Consider the following 19,818-nt stretch of genomic DNA (forward strand, 5'->3'; position numbering starts at 1 on the left):
TCCTCCCCAGCAGAGACGTGTGCAGCTGGTTGGGGCCTGCCCTGCGTGCCTGGGTTCCCGCCCACAGCCCCAGCTCAGGCAAGCAGCCCTGAGCCAAGACCTGCAGGAGGAGCAGAGCGCCCCACCTGGAAGCCGAGTGAACAGCTGGCGGGGAGGCGAGCCCCTGAGGGAAGAAGAGGCAGCCCAGCCCCGTTTGGCTCAAGCCCTACTTGGCTGGAGCCGAGTGCGCTCCAGGACGGCAGAGCTCAGCTCTGCTCAGAGGCCCGATCTGGCAGAGTTCTGTCGCGAGGCTGCTCTGCCCTGGGCGAGCCTTGCCCAGACTTGCCTTGCTGCTAGGCCTCCTGCCCAGGAAGGAGCAGGCTGCGCGAGGCTGGGAGATGCCACTGGCGTCTTTCTGGCCTCAGCTCCGCTCCTTCCTTGCCTTTGCTCTTAGGCCCCAGGCGTCCTTGGGGAGTGCTTAGGGCCTTGTGGGTTGCACACTGCCAAGGGGCTCCAGCAGGAAGAGCTCTGTGAGAGGGAAGGAAGGGCACCTGCATGGCTCCTCCAGCGGTTGCTTGGCCGCCCAGACTCAGCACCGCACGGAGAGCACCAGGCTCCCAGGGCCCTGGCTGGGTCTGCAGCCCCGAAAACCCGGAGGCTGACTCCGTGGGCGCCCAGCAGCTGCCTCACACACGTAGATTCCTAGCACTCTCCTCCCCAGCAGAGACGTGTGCAGCTGGTTGGGCCTGCCCTGCCTGGGCACCACAGCCCCAACTCAGTGGAAGCAGCCCTGAGCCAAGACCTGCAGGAGGCGCAGAGCGCCCCCACCTGGAAGCCGAGGGAATAGCATGCGGGAAGCGAGCCTCCTCCGGGGAAGAAGAGGCAGCCCAGCCGCGTGTGGCTCAAGCCCTACTTGGCTGGAGCCGAGTGTGCCTCCAGGACGGCAGAGCTCCAGCTCTGCTCAGAGGCCCGATCTGGCAGAGTTCTGTCGGAGGCTGCTCTGCCATGGGCGAGCCTTGCCCAGACTTGCCTTGCTTTTAGGCACCCTCCCAGGAAGGAGCAGGCTGCGCGAGGTTGGGAGATGCCACTGGCGCCTTCCTGGCCTCTGCTCCGCTCCTGCCTTGCCTTTGCAGCTAGGCCCCAGGCGTCCTTGGGGAGGGCTTAGGGCTGGTGGGTTGCACACTGCCAAGGGCTCCAGCAGGAGAGCTCTGTCAGAGGAAGGGAAGGGCTAGTGCAGGGCTCCTCCAGCGGTTGCTTGGCCGCCCAGACTCAGGGCCACACGGAGTACCAGGCTCCCAGGGCCCCTGGCTGGGGTCTGCAGCCCCGCACACCTGGAGGCTGACTCCTGGGCGCCCAGCAGCTGCCTCACACGTAGGTTCCCTAGCACTCTCCTCCCCAGCACAGACATGTGCCGGTGGTTGGGGCCTGCCCTGCGTGCCTGGGCTCCCGCCCACAGCCCCAGCTCAGGCAAGCATCCCCTGAGCCAAGACCAGCCGGAGGCGCAGAGCTCCCACCTGGAAGCCGAGTGATCAGCTGGCGGGAGGCGAGCCTCCTCGAGGGAAGTAGAGGCAGCCCAGCCGAGTGCGGCTCAAGCCCTGCTTGGCTGGATCCGAGCGGCCTCCAGGACGGCAGAGCTCCAGCTCTGCTCAGAGGCCCCATCTGGCAGAGTTGCTGGCGCGAGGCTGCTCTGCCCTGGGCGAGCCCTGCCCAGACTTGCCTCACTGCTAAGCTTCCTGCCCAGGAACGAGCAGGCTGCGTGAGCCTGGGAGACGCCACTGGCGCCTTCCTGACCTCAGCTCCGCTCCTGCCTTGCCTTTGCACCTAGACCCCAGGCGTCCTTGGGTAGGCTTAGGGCCGGTGGCTTGCATACTGCCAAGGGCTCAGGCAGGGAGAGCTCTGTGAGAGGGAAGGGAAGGCAAGTGCAGGGCTCCTTCAGCGGTTGCTTGGTCGCCCAGACTCAGCGCTGCACGGAGTGCACCAGGCTCCCAGGGCCACTGGCTGGGGTCTGCAGCCCAGCACACCTGGAGGCTGACTCCTGGGTGCCCATCAGCTGCCTCTCACACGTCGCTTCCCTAGCGCTCTCCTCCCCAGCAGAGACGTGTGCAGCAGTTTGGGGTATGACCCTGCTTGTCTTGACTCCCGCCCACAGCCCCAGCTCAGGGCAAGCAGCCCCTGAGCCAAGAACTGCAGGAGGCACAGAGCTTCCGCGCCTGGAAGCCGAACGAAGAGCATTCAAGGTGGCGAGCCTCCTCGAGGGTAGAAGAGGCAGCCCAGCCGCGTGCGGCTCACTCCCTGCTTGGCTGGATCCGAGCGCGCCTCCAGTATGGCAGAACTCCAGCTCTGCTCAGCGGCCCGATCTGGCAGAGTTCCTGGTCTGAGGCTGCTCTGCCCTGGCCGAGCCTTGCCCTGACTTGCCTGGCTGCTAGGCTTCCTGCCATGGAAGGAGCAGGCTCCTTGAGGCTGGGAGATGCCACTGTTGCCTTCCTGGCCTCAGCTCTGCTCCTGCCTTGCCTTTGCACCAGGCGTCCTTGGGGATGGCTTAGGGCCGGTGGGTTGCACACTGCCAAGGGCTCCAGCAGGAAGAGCTCTGTCAGAGGGAAGGGAAGGGCAAGTGCAGGTCTCCTCCAGCGGTTGCTTGACCGCCCAGACTCAGCGCCGCACGGTGAGCACCAGGCTCCTTGGGCCCCTGGCGGGGCTCTGGAGCCCCGCACACCTCGAGTCTGACTCCGTCGGCGCCCAGTAGCTGCCTCACACACGTAGGTTCCCTAGCGCTCTCCTCTCCAGCAGAGACGTGTGCAGGTGGTTGGGTCCTGCACCTGTGTGTCTGGGCTCCCGCCCACAGCCCCAGCTCAGGGGAAGCAGCCCCTGATCCTAGACCAGAATGAGGGGCAGGGAGCCGGCGCCTGGAAGCCGAGTGAACAGCATGCGGGAATCGAGCTTCCTAGGGGGAAGACGAAGCAGCCCAGCCGCCTTAGGCTGCAAGCCCTTCTTCGGTGGAGTCGAGTGCGCCTCCAGGATGGCAGAGCTCCAGCTCTGCTCAGAGGCCCGATCTGGCAGAGTTCCTGGCGCGAGGCTACTCTGCCCTGGGCGAACCCTGCCCAGACTTGCCTCGCTGCTAGGCTTCCTACCCAGGAAGGAGCAGCCTTTGCGAAGTTGGGTGACGCTACTGGCGCCTTCCTGGCCTCAGCTCCACTCCTGCATTGCCTTTGCACCTAGGCCCCAGGCGTCCTTTGGGAGGCCTTAGGGGCCGGTGGGTTCCACACTGCCAAGGGCTCCCATAGTGAGAGGTCTGTTCAAGGGAAGGGATGGGTATATTTGGAGTACAATCCTGTATCAGATGTGAGGCCCACACCTTCACCCCTGAATGCTCACTCTGAACCCTCACCCCGAACCCTTACCCTCACCCCACACCCCTCACCCCTGAATCCTCACCCTCATCCTGAATCCTAACCTCACCCTGAACCCTCACCCTTAATCCTTACCCTCACCCTCATCCTGAACCCTCACACCTCACCCCTCACCCTAACAAGTTTGGAGGGCTGTTCCACGAACTCTAACCTTTACCCTACCCTAACCCAACCCCCATCCACATCCTAACCCTAACCCACATCATAGTCACGCCCTCAGCCCTATACTTACCCTTGAAGTACCTACCCGCATCTTCTTCATTTTTGACACTTCCCATGCATAACAAAAGACGAGGTTGTAAGGTTTCAAACATGGATCCAAGACCCATTATCCACATAAAAGGGATATAAATACTATTTAAATCTCTTGCATCACCAAAATACCTCTCCACCACTTATCCAGTCGCCATTGATGGATCACATCTATCTCATACATTTTATAACTTAGCAATCAAATACGCACCAGGACTCTGGGTAATTATAGAGACAAGATTTATTTATACCATAAATATTTCAACAAATTCCACTTTCTACGATGAGTTCAATCTTCACAAAAGTAGGATGAACAGCACCTGTTTCCACTAGGATCCATAGAGCGTGAAAATCTTAATGATGACCACCAGAAAGGTCAGCACGGTTGATATCACAGATTTTTCAGTGTTCCAATACAAGTTCTACCCAAATCCATAAAGAAAGACATACGCATAGGAAACTACAAATTGAAAGCAAGTCTATTGAGATAAATATTGGACATCAATTGTATGAATCTTTAAGGCATAACTGCAGACATTCTTCAGACATTCTTCAAATTCATAGAATGACAACAAAGTATGGCTACGTACAATCCATTCGGTTTTATAAGCCACTCATGAATAACCTCACAAGCCATTTGAAACCAGATGACAATTTCAAATAGCTTTGATCTACAAACAAGGCTGTAAGACAGAAAGTTAAAATCGAAATACATGAAGTAAATCCTCAATAGATATGAAAACATCCCATGGTAGTGAAGTCAATTAGCATTAGTTATTAGGGCTTTCATGCACAGACTCATCTCTGATCGATGTGATCCCAATTCATATTTGGCAAAAAATACGAAAGCTGATCTTAACAGTCATATTATTTTTCTTTGTACCCCTAAAAAGAAAAATGAACATGAAAAACTAAATTAAGCTTGGAGGCTCACATTTCCCAATCGGTATACAAAGCAACAGCATGTCAAACTTTCTAATTCACATATGCATTTAAATGAAATTGGATGAAATACCCCTAAATAAACACATACTTCTATGCCCAATGTTTCACAAGGCAGAAAACGCTCAATGAATGAAACTGAGAGGGTAACAGCCAGGAAGGCCAGGGGTCTCCAAAGGAGGAAATGGGGTGCAAGTGTCAGACAGTTGTTATCTGTCACTTCCGAGGCAGGAGGAAACAAGCTGTTATCTTTTTCCCCTTCTTGATACAAATTTAAACAGAGATTTTCTCTTACAAATTCTGTGTTGCTATAATGACACCTGGTTCCGCCTGAACTTCACTTTTCTCATACTTTGAGCTGACCAAGGCATTTTTCTCATGGAAAGGTTTGCCTTAAGCTATGTGAATGTACTATGTATTTACCCTAGACTCTATCTTCAAGTAGGTTCTGCCTAAAGGCTCAGAACTGACTTGACAAACCAATATGCTTTACTCATACATGGCTCTCCTGATCTATGTGAATGAAGCTATCCATTTGCTCATATCAATCGTTTTATGGCCCAGGATGACTCACCTGGTGCCACGGTCATCTCCATATATCTTGTGGGTGAGGGGTCTGCTGCCATTCCTTTCTCTAATGAGTAGACTGCTAGTAGCTAGATAACATCCAGCCAAAGATGAGTAGGGGGCACTCTTTCTGCCCCCTTCTGATGTCTATGTCAGAAGCTTTCTCTTTTATACTTTAATAAAACGTTGGGACACAAAAGCTCTGACTGATCAAGCCTCATCACTGGCCCCGGGTTGAATTCTTCCTCTAAGGAGCCCAAGAATTCAAGCATCTTTCATGGTTAGACAACAACCTTTCCAAACAATGGTCTTTCAAAAAAAAATGATGATAAGTGATGAGTATGCATATGTCTACGAATGAAATGGGACCTATATGTCAAACCACATAAAAATATATCTTCCCTCAACATACATATAACACAACCAGGCCTTCACATGCATCGATTCTCCAACTATCAAGTCATACAAATATGGATGTAAAATATCACAATACATTCCAAAGTTTAAAAGTGATGGATATTGACTTTCGCCCGCTGGTGCTTCTTTTTATGTCATCTCCATTATATTAGCTATGACAACGAATCATGTGCTGTGCGAAGTCACTTACATTGTGTCCAACTCCTTGGGATCATATGGACTAGGCCCCACCAGGCTCCTCTCTCCATGAGATTCTCTAGGCAAAGATACTGGAGGGGGTTGCCATGCTCTCCCTCAGGAGATCTTCCTGCCCCAGGGATGGAATCCATACCTCCCATGTCTCCTGCATGGGTATGTTCTGCATGTTCTTTACCACTAGAACCACCTGGGAAGCCCCAAGACACATGAACATCAGTGGATTTGGGGATCCACGGGCATATACAGAACCATTCCTCCAACAAAACTGAAGAATGACTTTAAAATCTCAAACAAAACATGAGTATATGTGTTCACAAACTTCATGGAGCAAGGGTTTCTTCGATCTGAAAACTGGCATCGATGAAGGACTGTGTGAAGAATACTTCAAAGTCTATTTGGCAAACACAGCCTACGTTGGCTATATTTAGTCCTCAGTTGAATGGAATGTCATGAGTACTGGTCATTTCAAATAAGTAGCCTATGACGCTGTTTACACTTATTGGGACGCGTGGTATACCACATTCACACATTTCAGTAGCATTGGTGCAAAAACGATCCATTTCTCAGGGGAAGCTTCTACATGGACTCCTGGGATCAGAGCTCTAACTCATACACACATACTTTTCCTTTTAAAATGATCCTGCATGATAAGCAAACAAAACACTGGATGAACACCTAGACGGTGAGCTCTGTACTAAATGATTTTAAAGCCAGTAGATGGAATGAGCTGATGAGGAAGACTACAAACGAGTCATCTTCTTCAACTTGGTCAAACTGCTCATAGTCATACAAGTGAATGAAAAGTTGAGCCTGTTGTCATTAAATCTGTTTAAAAGAAATAGAATAATAAAACAAATTAGTAAATCTTATTTTCTTAATAAACATTGTATTATTTCTGCACAGCTTTGTTACTGGCATGAATAGAATATCTACAATAATAACTTGTCACAGTGAAATGGATTCACATTCGATATCGATTCACATCTATAATTGATGCCATAGCTGTTTGATACTATTGCTTGAATGAATGCAACTTATGTGACTTCACAAACTACAAACACGACTAACATAATAGGTATTAAAAACCTTGAGTGACATGAGCGTGAAGACTTAGTAGAGTTGCTCTCAAGAATAATGATACTATTATTCGCTCTAGCCATAGTACTGGAATCTGTACATTAACACCCCTGCAAAACAAAAGGAAAGGATAGAATAATAATAAAGGAACTTCATAACTATATTCCTACTGTAAACATTCAACACTATGTTTTCTTTTAAACTGACTTTCATATTTGGTCTACTGTAACCTCTTCTGTGTTCATTTTATGCTAAACTTATTGCTAACAGTAAAATTACCATACGAGCTCTAATTAATTTTTTTTTACTTGCAAAGCTACTGATAGAACCAAAGGCCAATATCTACATCAAACAGGAGAAACGGAATGGAAACTGTAAACAATTTTATGGAAGAACATTTCCGTGCTCCCATTCAGTCAAATGGGCATTCAAAAGGATGTGATTTTTCTGAAAGTTTATTTCAGAAACTTGGAATTGGATGACTGCAAACAATAAAACTAACAATATATTGATACATAATATTAATAATATACAGTGGGTCATTCTTTTTTATTCTGCCACAGCTAACAGACAGAAAGTCAGTTGTCATAACTACTACTAACATAAGACCCTCACCGATAAGTGAAGATATATAGGAAAATCCATAATAGCTCTAAAAACCATCAAAGATAAAATGGTAATTAAAAAATACACTGACAGTTTAGCTGGTATAAGAAACAGGATGATTATGAAAGCAAAGCCAACAATCATGGATAGGCCATGGAAGCCCGTGGCTGTCACCAGTGTTGACTTATATCCTTCATCTGAGGTTGTTAAAAGCGCTTGGTAAAATCCAGAGGTTTGCAGCAGTGGTAACCTCCTGAACAGACTGAAATAAAAGGGTTTCCAGAATATCCTGATGATTTCCATCTACTAGGCTGTGATGAGCTCAAGCAATGCATACTCCAGAGGACAGAAGACAGACAGGTTGGGAACACGTCTACTGCACTTACGGAGAAAGGGAATGTTGCTGCTCAGCCTAGTACAAGTGTAGAAGCAACACCTTGGTGATTCGACCTTTAAAGACTCGATACATATGAGAACGACTGGTATGAATAAACCTTCAGAAGTGCTTTCTCAGACCTCCTCCCATCATAAGCACAAGCATAATGAAAACGCTGAGTTTTCATGGTCTCACCCAAAATAAGACTCACTTATGGCTTTGCTTTGAGAATAGTTGAACTACTCATTGTTCAAGAGAAATGATCCTTTCTTCTCTGAAGATTTGTGAATCATTCACAGGGTGTGGTGAATAAACTACTTAAGGGTCTAATACATAAAAATGCAATAGGCTAAGCACAGAGATGTTTTTCTCCCTTTCTCAAAGGATGGAACATTTTGTATTTGCACTGATTTTATGTCTTGACTTCATGTACAATTATATACTGATTTTTTTAGTTGACATACAATAGGACTAAAAATATTGATATAATACTGATAACTCATGTTGGTATGTGTGGTTGTCACATAGGATTCACAGGAGATTTAAATTCACAGTTGTCAACGTAAAGGATGAATGCTATTTAGCTTCTTCGTGAATCTAGACCACGAATGAAGAGTTTTCCTCAACATATTTCACTGAGAGAAATACAAGGATGATAGGCATAATACTATGCTTCGACTCACGGATATCTAAGCATTGCTCACAATACAGATCTGATTTTCAACACCAGGGTTCTTTCAGTGTCCTTGAACAGCATTTGTTTTTCTGTATACAGAAGAAAAACTCATGAGTATCAAACTGGTTCACATAAAACATGTGTATGAATTGTTATCTTCCTGAACCAGGGATCAAACCCACATCACTTCCCCCTCCTGCACTGGTAGGCAGATTTTTATTTATCAACTGTGCCACCTAGGAATCGACATACATTTCAAGGACCACTGCCATCAGCTTCTACTGTTCATGACCAAAGTAGGAGAAACAACATTGGAAGAAGTACTCATAAGGGTACTCATAGGAAGTACTCATAAGTCAAGGAACTGTTATACTGGGTACTCTCGTTGTTACTGGGACAAGTCAGTTCCTCCGATGATGATGGGTATAACTGAAAAATTATTACAAATGCATGGGCTGCGATGTCTACATGATAAATGTGTTCCTCTTATACTATTGCTTCAGGGATGCCTACTTCAGCATGAAGGAATGCACTTCAAGGGATGCCCGCTATTCCAGCTCAAGCAACAGATAGTGAAGTGCAGATCATTGTCCTTTGTTGAAAATAATCAGCACTTTGTCAACATAGGGAACATGCCAGAGGAACCCTTGGGATGGAACTCTAAAAACAGGTTGGGCCCTCTTTTGCCAAGCCCTGCGATAAAATACAAATCAGAAAAAAGAAAAATAGCATCGGTTTTGTCAGGACTTCCTCATCTTTTCTTTCTTGGTAGCAGGAAGCAGACATTGAGGCCAGAGGACTGCAGGATTTCATTGTGAACTAACGTTGGGTGGGGTGGAAGCTCATCACTCTAGTAAGAATGTGGTTCAATAAAATGGAATTTCATTCACTTCATGGACATAGAGTTCTATAATCCTTCATTAAGGAATTCAATAAGCTATATTTCCTTACACCTTCACAATCTCTTGGTTTACGAGAACATCAATTGCTAGTCCAGCACTTATACAATGAGTGTTACAGGTAGTATGAATGTATAAATGATGATGAGCAATGACAGGAAGTTTATTTAATCTCTGTTTGAATTCTTGATTTTTTATATAATTTTTTATAATATCCTTACAGATGTGAATATTTTACTGACATGTATAAATACACGTTGAGTAGTGCTATGATAACTCATAGTGTTGGCACAATAAATATCATGGTTACTATGTGCTTTTCATATATTCCTTTTGAGATTCTCTTCCATTATACATTATCATAAGATATTTAATAGTTTCCTAAACTGTACAGTAGGTCCTTGTGGCTTCTTTTATATATAGTAATGTACTTGTTAATAATTCAAACAAAAACTGGTACACAAATATTCATAGTGACATTCACAATAGCTCAAAGGTAGAACTCATTCAAGTGTCCGTTGGTGGGAGACTGAATATGCAACACAAGGTATATTCAGAAGCTTGAACGGTATTCCACCATACGAAAAAGTACATTAAATGGTGCTGCCACTCTGCAAGACATTACAGAAATGACTCCAAAACAAACACATGGAATAAATACATAGTTCGATTCCAATTCAAGCTATGTACCCAAAAGGATTGGGAAAGGGGCTGAAAAATGGATACTTCTTCCGTCATACTCACAACAGCATGATTCACACTGGCAAACAAACAGAAGTGATCTAAGTGTCCATGGCAGCCAATTCCATAAACAAACTGTGGTATACACACAATGGAATCTGATTCGGCCCTTCAAAGTCAGTAATTCTGACAATGCGACAATGTGGACAAACCTTATGGTCATTAGATCATGTGAAATAAACCAGACCAAGAAAAGACAAACGTTCTGTGATTCCACTCATATGAGATATCCAAACAAGTCAAATCTGTCAGAAATAGCAGAGTGATTCCGACCGATCGAAAAGAGTTCATGTTTCATGGACCTCAGTTTCCCTTGGAAAAACTGACTTCCCGTGATATCTCCAAAACCAATTAGACAAATAATTGGAAGCTATATCCAGTCAAATGAATGTAGACATAATGTTATATACAGTGTACACCAAACTCACTCAAACTTCTTAACAGACAAAAGGCAAAACTGTATCTATGGTACCTCAGCTTAGCTTAAAACTGTATCTACAGTACCTCACTTCTGCTTATAAAATTTACCAACAACAACAACAACACACTAAAGTCTATCCAAAAAAGGATATAAAACATATATAACATTAACTTTAAAGAATTAGACATTTAAACTGTGAAAACCTTATTCACAAAACTTAAACACAAGCCACAGGAAAATATATTTATAAAATACATATCTGATAAAGGATTGTACTCCAAATATACCAAAAAATCTAGAACAATCTCATAAAAAATGTATACACCTAAACACCTGGCCTACAAAAATATAAAGATAGTAAATAAGCCTATCAAAAAGACTCAAAATCACATATCATTAGGAAATTACAAACTAAAATAACAGTGAGGTAGCACTGCACACCTATTAGATCCAGTAAACTCAAAAAAAAAAAAAAAAACGGGGGTAGGGCACAACTTCTCCGGTGGCTCAGTGGTAAAGAATCTGCCTGACAATGCAAGACACTCTAGTTTGATCCCTTACCCCAGAAGATCCCACATGCCACAGAGAAACATAGCTGGATTTTTCCACAGCTAAACAAAGCTCACCTGTGACCTGAATACTATATGGCTAGCACTTACTAAACAGCTTTGAAAACGTCCAGACAAAAAGTATCACATGATTATATACAACAGCTCTACTTGTAATAACTAAAAACTTTCAAATATCAGGATGTCTTCAGTAGATGACAGTGTAAACAAATGGGGATACATCCAAAGTGAAGGGGAGCAAATGCTACCACAAAATATACCACCTCAGCATGAGAATTAGTGGGACCCAATTAACTTTTTTTTTAGAGGACACATGATCATCTCTGAAACCCAAGTTCAAGACAGCTCTTCTGTGAGTCACATTTACCAGAGAAATCTCATTTCAAAGGAATCCTCTCTATATGCCAGATAAAGGATGAGACACAGTCTTTTGAAACTCTTTTTCTTTTCTATCGATAGGGAAAGCTAAGCCGTAAATCTGCACAACAACCATACCCTTCCTTTCCTTTGGTTGTATTTGTAAAATATTTGTTTCTTTTTTAATTTGGCTGCGCCAGGTCAACCTTCATTGAGGTAAGCCAGATATTTAGCTACAACATGCAAATTCTCCTTTGTGGCATGGGAGATCTAGCTCTTGGATCAGGGAATGAACCTGGGCCTCCTTCTTTGGGAGTGTCCAGTCTCAGCCACTGGACCACCAGAAAGTGCCTGTTTTGTTTTCAGATGAAGATGGAATCTAAGGTGATATCTTGGGCCATTTCAGTCACTGACTCAGTTTCCTGAGTTTCTCCAAAGCACGCACAAGGTGCACATTATTAAACTGGTTTGCAAAACAAGAAAAGGTTGTCTGCTACAACACTGTATGCTTACAAATATCTTAACGGTAAATGGCATATTATTTATTTTTAATTACTATGGGGGGGGGAGAAAGAATGCAGGATTCATACATGTTACCACATGAATAAATATTAAAACCATCTTCAGTGAAAAAGAAATCCACATAGAAAAGGCCACCCAGAACCCTTATTCACCATGTCTGCTTTCAATCCATCAAGTTTGTCCAAATAACTGAAAATCTCAGTAACACTCTAAATAAAGAAAAAGGATGAAGATGGAAACAAAAGATATATTCATACACTTGAACAATTGCTAAAAGTGGAAGTGGGGCAGTGGATTACATTATAATGTAGGTACCATATGATTTCCTGATTTTGGAGATTATGTGCTGGTTCTGCAGAAGGTACCCATTTTGGATAAAACACATAGAGTATTTTAGATGATGTGGCAAATGCTAGCACTTGTTCCCATTGCTAGGCATTTTCTGTACATTTTAAATGACTGGAAAGTATACTAGGTTTCAAAACAACCATGTCAATACCACAAAAGAAATTTAGCGCAGACAGGCAGGAAACTTTCTGATACAGGCCAAGACTTACCCAGATGAAGTTCAAGGGAAGCTGGGATGCTCACTGCCCGTGAAGGAGTCCACGTGGAATGAAGAAGTAGTGTGGGAAGTCTATTAGTAACCACCATGTCTTGGGTCCTCTGGATGACCTACTGCAGGAGAAACAGATCTTACAGATAAAATGTTCCACATCACTTCACAAAAAGTTGTTAGACTACATTCAGTAAAGCTGAATCATTTTGGATTAATTTACAATCATAAAATACTACCCTTTACAGTCCAAAAATCACTTGCATTTCTATACACTAATAACAATCAGAAAAAAATATTAAGAAAATCCCACTTAAATAAAAACATCTAGCAACAAACTTAATCACGAACATAAAAACCAGTAGTCAGAAAACTAGAAGGCACTGATAAAGAAACCAAAGAAAATACAAACACACAGAAAATTATTCCACGCTCATGCACTGGAACAATGAGGAATTAAAAGGTCCATTCCAACCAAAGTCATCAACAAATACACGGACTGCAATCACAAAATAATATTCAATGGCATTTTCACAGAAATAGAAATATTCCTAATATTAGGCTGCTACTGTTGAACAGGACCTTAAACGGCCAAAAAGACTCTGAGAAAGAGGAACACAGCTGGAGGCATCTTCCTATCCCTCTTCAAACTACATCACGGAGCTGTAGTGACCACCACAGTGAGGAACTGGCAGGAACACAGACACATGGACTCCAGGAGAGAATAGAGAGCCCAGAAACGAACCCACCTGTACATGGTCAGTTCCTGAAAATCAAACCAGGAACGAGCGAAGAGGAAAGGACAGTCTTCTCAAGAAACAGTGACAGGAAAATGGCCACCTACACGGAAGAACATCAGTGTTCATCCTCTACATCATCTAACGCAAATCTAACTGAAAACCCACTGCTTTGCACACGGAGCTCTTTCCCCTGAGTCCTCTGAGATGGACCTCCAGTCAGCCCTCAGCTGGACACAGGAAACGTCTACTCCATCCTCATTTTTCGCTCTTGCAGCGCCTCCCTGCTGGTGGGCACTGAGGCAACCCTGCTCCTCTCAGCCTGGATGCAGCCCTGTTATCCAGAAGCCTGAGCCCTGATGGTCCTGAGGAGACAAAGCTCCCGCCAGCTGCTCACGGAGCAGAGTCTAAAGGCAAAGCGTCCTGCGCCCGCGGGTCAGAGGGGGCTTTGGCGCCCCTGCGGGCCACAAGAGAAGAGCGGGCAGCCCGGTGCTCACAGACCTCAGAGGGCTCACCCAGAAGCAGCTCTGCTGCGAGCACTCAGACTGGAAGCCCAAACTGAAATGGAGCAGAATAGCTCCATGACCCTCCGCAAAACATGGCTAAGGAATAATCAGAGCCTGCATGGAATGCAGCCATAAAAAGGAACACATTTGAGTTTGTTCTAATAAAGGGAGGGAAGTCAGTCAAAGAGAGAAAAACATGGAATCTAGAAGGATGGTACTGACGAGTCTGTTCACAGAGCAGCAATGGAGGTGCAGACATAGAGAACAGACTTACAGACGAGGGTGGGGAACAAGAGGGAGAGGGTGAGATGAATGGAGAGAGCAGCATGGATGCAGGTACACCTACATTTGTAAATAGACAACCAATGGGAATTTGCTGTATGATTCAGGGAACTCAAACTGGGGCTCAGTAGTAACCTGGAGAGGTGGGAATGCGTGCGAGGTGGGAGGGAGATTCAAGAGCAAGAGGACATAGGTACACCTAATGTGGATGTATGACAAATCAAACCAATATTGTAAAGCAATGATCAATCAACTAAAAAGAAATAACTTTTAAAAAATCTGAACATAAACACAAACTTTGCAACAAGGTAACTCCATTTTAAAAACTATAGAATTTTAGAAAACTACTAAAGTTCTACATGACCTTGGTCTGGTAATCAGGTCTAACATACACAAAAAAGCCAACTTACCAAATTATGAATATAAATTATTTAAAACATTGCCTTTTATCATTTCATACATTTACCCCGTGGAGGACCTTACTCAAGAGAACCAAAAACAAACTGTTAAATGAACCACGGACCACCCACCCTGGCCAGGCAACAGAGAAAAGAAAACACTTGCAGGAGTCATCTTACAACAGGAGGCCCTGGGAAGGAACAAGGAACGAACAAGCTACCACCAACCAGAATTCTGGAGAGGTCAGGTGATGGGAGGCTCCAGTTCAGAGGTCCTACCAACCTCCCAGGATCCACATTGCTGGAATCCATCTCAGCTGAGTGATGCGTGTGCCCCCAAGAGAGATCCCAATTCAGAATGCCTGGCAAGAGACAAACCAGAAATTAACCCAATGACCATAAAACCTGAGACTGTGAGCCACGTGACAGAGTGGTTCTCTCCGTTTCCCTCACCCTCCTGCCCTCCACCCCGGCAGCCCTTCCCAATAAAGCCTCTCGCTTGGACAGCACTCCTCTCCTCAGACAACTCATTGCCCAGTGTCAGACAAGAACTCACTCTCAAGCCCTGGGAAGGGATCCCCCTTCCTTCATCAAAAGCAATATCCAGGAGAAAATATCTTCAAAACGTTATCTTGTAGAGAAGGAAATGGCAATGGCAGCCCGCTCCAGTACCATTGCCTGGAGAATCCCATGGACAGAGAAGCCTGGTAGGCTGCAACCCCGGGGTCACTAAGAAACGGACACGACTTCACTGAGTGACTTCACTTTCACTTTTCACTTTCATGCACTGGAGAAGGACATGGCAACCCACTCCAGTGTTCTTGCCTGGAGAATCCCAGGGACAGAGGAGCCTGGTAGGCTGCTGTCTATGGGGTCGCGCAGAGTCAGGCACGACTGAAGCGACGCAGCAGCAGCAGCAGCAGCAGCAGAGAAGGAAATGGCACCACCTGCAGTACTCTGGTCTCAGAAATCCCAGGGACAGAGGAGCTTGGTGGGCTACAGTCCAAAAGCAGGGCATTTCTGATGGGAGGAAACAGTCCCAGGGAAGCTGAGCTGCTCACCAAAGGCCCCAGAGCTTTGGATAGCACACCAGAGCTGGGGCTGAGGATTCCCAGCTGCCATGCCTCTTGATCCTGGCCTCTTTCACTAGATACATGTGTGGAAAACTAGAATCTAAAATATGCCCTGGTGGTTCCATAGTAAAGAATCCACCTGCCAGTGCTGGAGATGCATGTGCGATCCCTAGGATGGGAAGATCCCACATCCTATGGAGTCTGTGTGCCACAACAGCCGAGCCTGTGCTCTAGATCCTGGGAGCCACGATGCCGAGTTCACATGCTGCAGCCACTGAAGCCCGTGAGCCTGTGCCCCTCAACAAGAGGAGACACTGCAGTGAGAAGCCTGCAAACCACTAGTTATGGCCCATGCTCACCAAAACTAGAGAAAAGCCCACACACAAAGATGCAACACAGCCAACAATCAATAAAACTGTTTTCCTAAAAAATGCATATCTGACAAAGAAACTGTACTCAAATTGTCCAAGAACACTAGAGCAAACAAGCCCATTCATAATTGGTAGTGACTGAAATAGGCCACTGAGGGTATACTGATAGTAAACTATCATAGAAAAACATACTCAAGATACTGGTGCAATGCATGCAGAGCCCCCTTTGAAAGACAATCTGACAGTTTTTTTTTCAGTAACCACATGGGACAAGCACTGAATTCTGTGTATGACAAGCGGTGGAAGCCAGGTATCTTACCATTGGAAGGCAAAGTTACAGATAAACAAAAGGAAACGTTACAATGTCCATGTCGTGGTGGATCAGGTTGGAGACATCACAAATTACCTTTAACTGAATATGTTCAAAGGTGAGCATATTGAGCTCCTACATGTATGTTTTAAATATCATTCTTTAATAAAAGGGAACAGGAAACATCTCCGATGGCCCAGTGGTAAAGAATCTGCCTACCGATGCAGGGAACACGGGTTCAATCCCTGTGTAGAAGATTCCACACACCCAGGGACAACGAAGCCCTTGAACAACTCTTGAAGTTTGCATGCTCCAGAGCCCAAGTTCTGCAAACAGAGAAAGCACTGCAATGAGAAGCCATGGCACAGCAACTAGAGGGTAGCCTCTGCTCACTACAACTAGACAAACGAGCAATAAAGACCCAGCACAGTCAAAAATAATGTAATGTTAATAAAGGGACAGTTCTTTGAAGAAATGACTGAGACTAGGGGTGAGACTGTAAATATATGAGCCAAGGTCATCTTAAATTATGAGAAATTAAAGAAACTAAAGACAACTATCAAGCTGTCCAAACTGATACAAATCAATGATGACACAGTGTTATCTGTATACACCAGCAAATAACAATCTGAAAGGGAATTTAAACAAACAATTCCCTTTCAATCATATCAACAGTAATAAAAGACTTTGCTATGGACAGAATGAGGATGACAAGACTGGCACACTGGAAATGATACATGATTGCTGAAAAATACCCTAAAGACATGGACAGATACTCCATAGTGATGAAAAGGCTTCAGTTGGCAATACCGTGGAAGGCATCTTCAATCTGAAATGAAGATTCAATATGAATTACAAAAGGCTGAAAGGTGGCTGCTAAACCACAAAAGATGCCAGCATTCTCGGCCTCCAGAGAATTCAATCCAGGGCAAGTGAAGAAGCTTGATGGCTCAGAGGTTTTCTGTTTAAAAGTTTTATTAAAGTATAAAAGAGATCGAGAGAGCTGCTGACATAGACATTAAAAGGGGGAAGAAAGAGTACCCCTGCTAGTCTTTAGCCAGATGTTATAGAGCCACTAGCAGTCTGCTAATGAAAGAAAGACAATGTCTCAGAGAGTGGCACCAGGCCCTCACCCACAGCAAGCATTGAGATAACATTGGCAGCAGATGAGTCATCCCAGGCCATAAAATGATGGACATGAATCTTGAAGAAAGGCAGATTTCCAAGCAAATATATAGTTTCATTCACATAGATTAAGAGAACAAGGTATGAGTAAAACATACTGGTTTGTCAAGTCGTTTCTGAGCCTTTAGGGGGAAGTGACCTGAAGACAGAGCCTTGGGTAAATACATAGCACATTAGCATACCTTAAGACAAACATTTCCATAAGAAAAATGCATTGCTTAGTTCAAGGTTTGAGAAAAGTTAAATTCAGGTGGAGCCAGGAGTGGTCATGGCAACACAGAATTTTCAGAGAAACCTCCTTTTAAATTTGTATCAAGATGGAGAAAAAAAATGCAGCACTCTTTTGTCTCCTCCTGCCTCTTAAGAGAGAGAAAAAAACGTCTGACACTTGCAGTCTATTTTCTCTGTCTGGAGACCCCTGGCCTTCCTGCCTGTTATCCTCTCCAGGCCTGTAGGAAGCAATACACTAGGCTGCTTGGGAAAACCGCGCGGGTCTGAGCTTTATGCAAAGGGGTAAAGCGGCAAAACCCTTGGCCCCAAAGGCGAGGCTTTTCTGCGACCGCCATTTTAGTCGGCTCCGAGACTGCAAACAAAGAGGGCAGAATACATGGTTCCCTGCTCCACCCAGTCCGAGTTCCCTTACCTGTGGCCCACAGCCCTGCGCTCTACTCGCTGGATGCCAATCGACGGGGACCCAGGAGCCCACGAAACGAGCATTCCCAGCTGCAATGGCGAGCCCTGAGAGCCCTGGCCCCCGACGCGCCGCCATGTTCATCCCGCCCCAGACCCGCTCACGTGAGCCGCGCTCCTGACCAGCCGCCCAGGCTGGCCCCGCCCCCGACGCGCTCCCGGTGCGCCCCACCCCCACGCCCCCTTCCAGGACAGGCCCGCGGGACCGCGACTGCCTCCAGGTGAAACACAAGGACAAGCAAATCCACCCCACCGAGACAATCCAAGCTTTTTCTCAGCTGATCTGTCTATGATTTAGGGATAAAACTATGACTATAGAAAGCAAAGATGACCTAGGACAGCCATGATAGTCTATAGAGCCAGACCCTGGCGGGCAGAGGCTTGAAGAGGGTCCGGGAGCTCTGTCAGAGCAGCAAGCCTCTGTAGCGTAGCGGTTAGGTGCGCTGGTGAGCAAGCAGCCGATGGTCTGTAAGTCAGGAGTTCAAGTCTGCAGCTTAAGTCTTTTGCTCTTAGGGGGCGGGGGACAGCAACAGGCGGGACTTAGACCAGAAACGTTTATTTTTATTTTAGAGGTTTATTGTTTAGCTTAGGGTTAGGGTTCGGGCAACCCCCCAACTTGTTCAGGTTCGGGTTCAGGGTTAGGGTTAGAATTTGGGGATCCCCCCTCTTCTAAGAGTTCGGGTTTGGGTTAGGGTTCATGTCAGGGTCAGGGTTCGGGTTACGGTTAGGGTTAGGGTTAGTGTTGGGGTTACAGCTTAAAGTGAGCCCTAATAGGGCCCATAGTTCTTTATTAGCCTGCCCTGGCGGGCCGAGGCTTGAAGAGGGTTCAGGAGCCCTGCTGAAAGCAGTAAGCCTCTGTAGCATAGGGGTTAGGCGGGCCAGTAGGCAGGCAGACTATGGCCTGTAAATCAGGAGTTCAAGTCTCCAGTCTGACCTTTTCGCTTTTAAGAGGCAGGGGACTGCAAGAGCCAGGGCTTAGACCAGAAAATTTTTTTATTTTAGAGGTTTATTGTTAAGCTTAGGGTTAGGGTTCGGGCAACCCCCCCCCACTTGTTAGGGTTCGGGTTCAGGTTAGAATTCGGGGACCCCCCTCTTCTTAGAGTTCTGGGCGTTACCATTAGGGTTATAGGTTAAAGTGAGGGCTAAGAGGGTCCATAGTTCTTTATTAGCCTGCCCTGGTGGGCTGAGGCTTGAAGAATGCCTGGGAGGCTGACTCGTGGGCGCCCAGCAGCTGCCTCACACACGTAGCTTCCCTAGCCCTCTGCTCCCCAGCAGGGGGGTGTGCAGCTGGTTGGGGCCTGCCCCTGCCTGTCTGGGCTCCCGCCCACAGCCCCAGCTCAGGGGAAGCAGCCCCTGAGCCAAGACCTGCAGCAGGCACAAAGCGGGCCCCCCCCCCCCCCCCCGGAAGCCAAGTGAACAGCATGCGGGGAAAAGAGCCTACTCCAGGGAAGAAAGGCAGCCCAGCCGCGTGAGGAAGCCCAGCCGCGTGCAGCTGCAAGCCCTGCTTGGGCGGAGCCCAGTGCGCCTTCAGTACCACAGAGAATCAGCTCTCCTTAGGGGCCCGATCTAGCAGAGTTACTGGCGGGAGGTTGCTCTGCCCTGGGCAAGCCTTGCCCAGACTTGCATCGCTGCTAGGCTTCCTGCCCAGGAAGGAGCACGCTGCGCGAGGCTGGGAGACGCCACTGGCGCCTTCCTGGCCTCAGT

The 19,818-nt window shown here is 46.4% G+C and overlaps 1 long non-coding RNA gene across 3 annotated transcripts; it reads right to left on the minus strand.

The window, feature by feature from the left end:
• Positions 1–3,861: 3,861 nt before the first annotated feature.
• Positions 3,862–18,207, minus strand: LOC132659109 (uncharacterized). Of its 3 annotated transcripts, none has more exons than XR_009599078.1 (5): positions 18,068–18,207; positions 16,459–16,565; positions 14,714–14,847; positions 12,564–12,684; positions 3,862–8,586 (listed from the first exon to the last, which is right to left on the minus strand). It is a non-coding gene; the product is annotated as an uncharacterized LOC132659109 (long non-coding RNA). The 3 variants fall into 3 exon arrangements; XR_009599079.1 differs by having other exon boundaries at positions 3,862–6,587; positions 6,849–12,684; XR_009599077.1 differs by having other exon boundaries at positions 3,862–12,684.
• Positions 18,208–19,818: the final 1,611 nt, after the last annotated feature.

The sequence above is a fragment of the Ovis aries genome, unplaced genomic scaffold (genome assembly GCF_016772045.2).
Source record: "Ovis aries strain OAR_USU_Benz2616 breed Rambouillet unplaced genomic scaffold, ARS-UI_Ramb_v3.0 scaffold_178, whole genome shotgun sequence".
Taxonomy (NCBI): domain Eukaryota; kingdom Metazoa; phylum Chordata; class Mammalia; order Artiodactyla; family Bovidae; genus Ovis; species Ovis aries.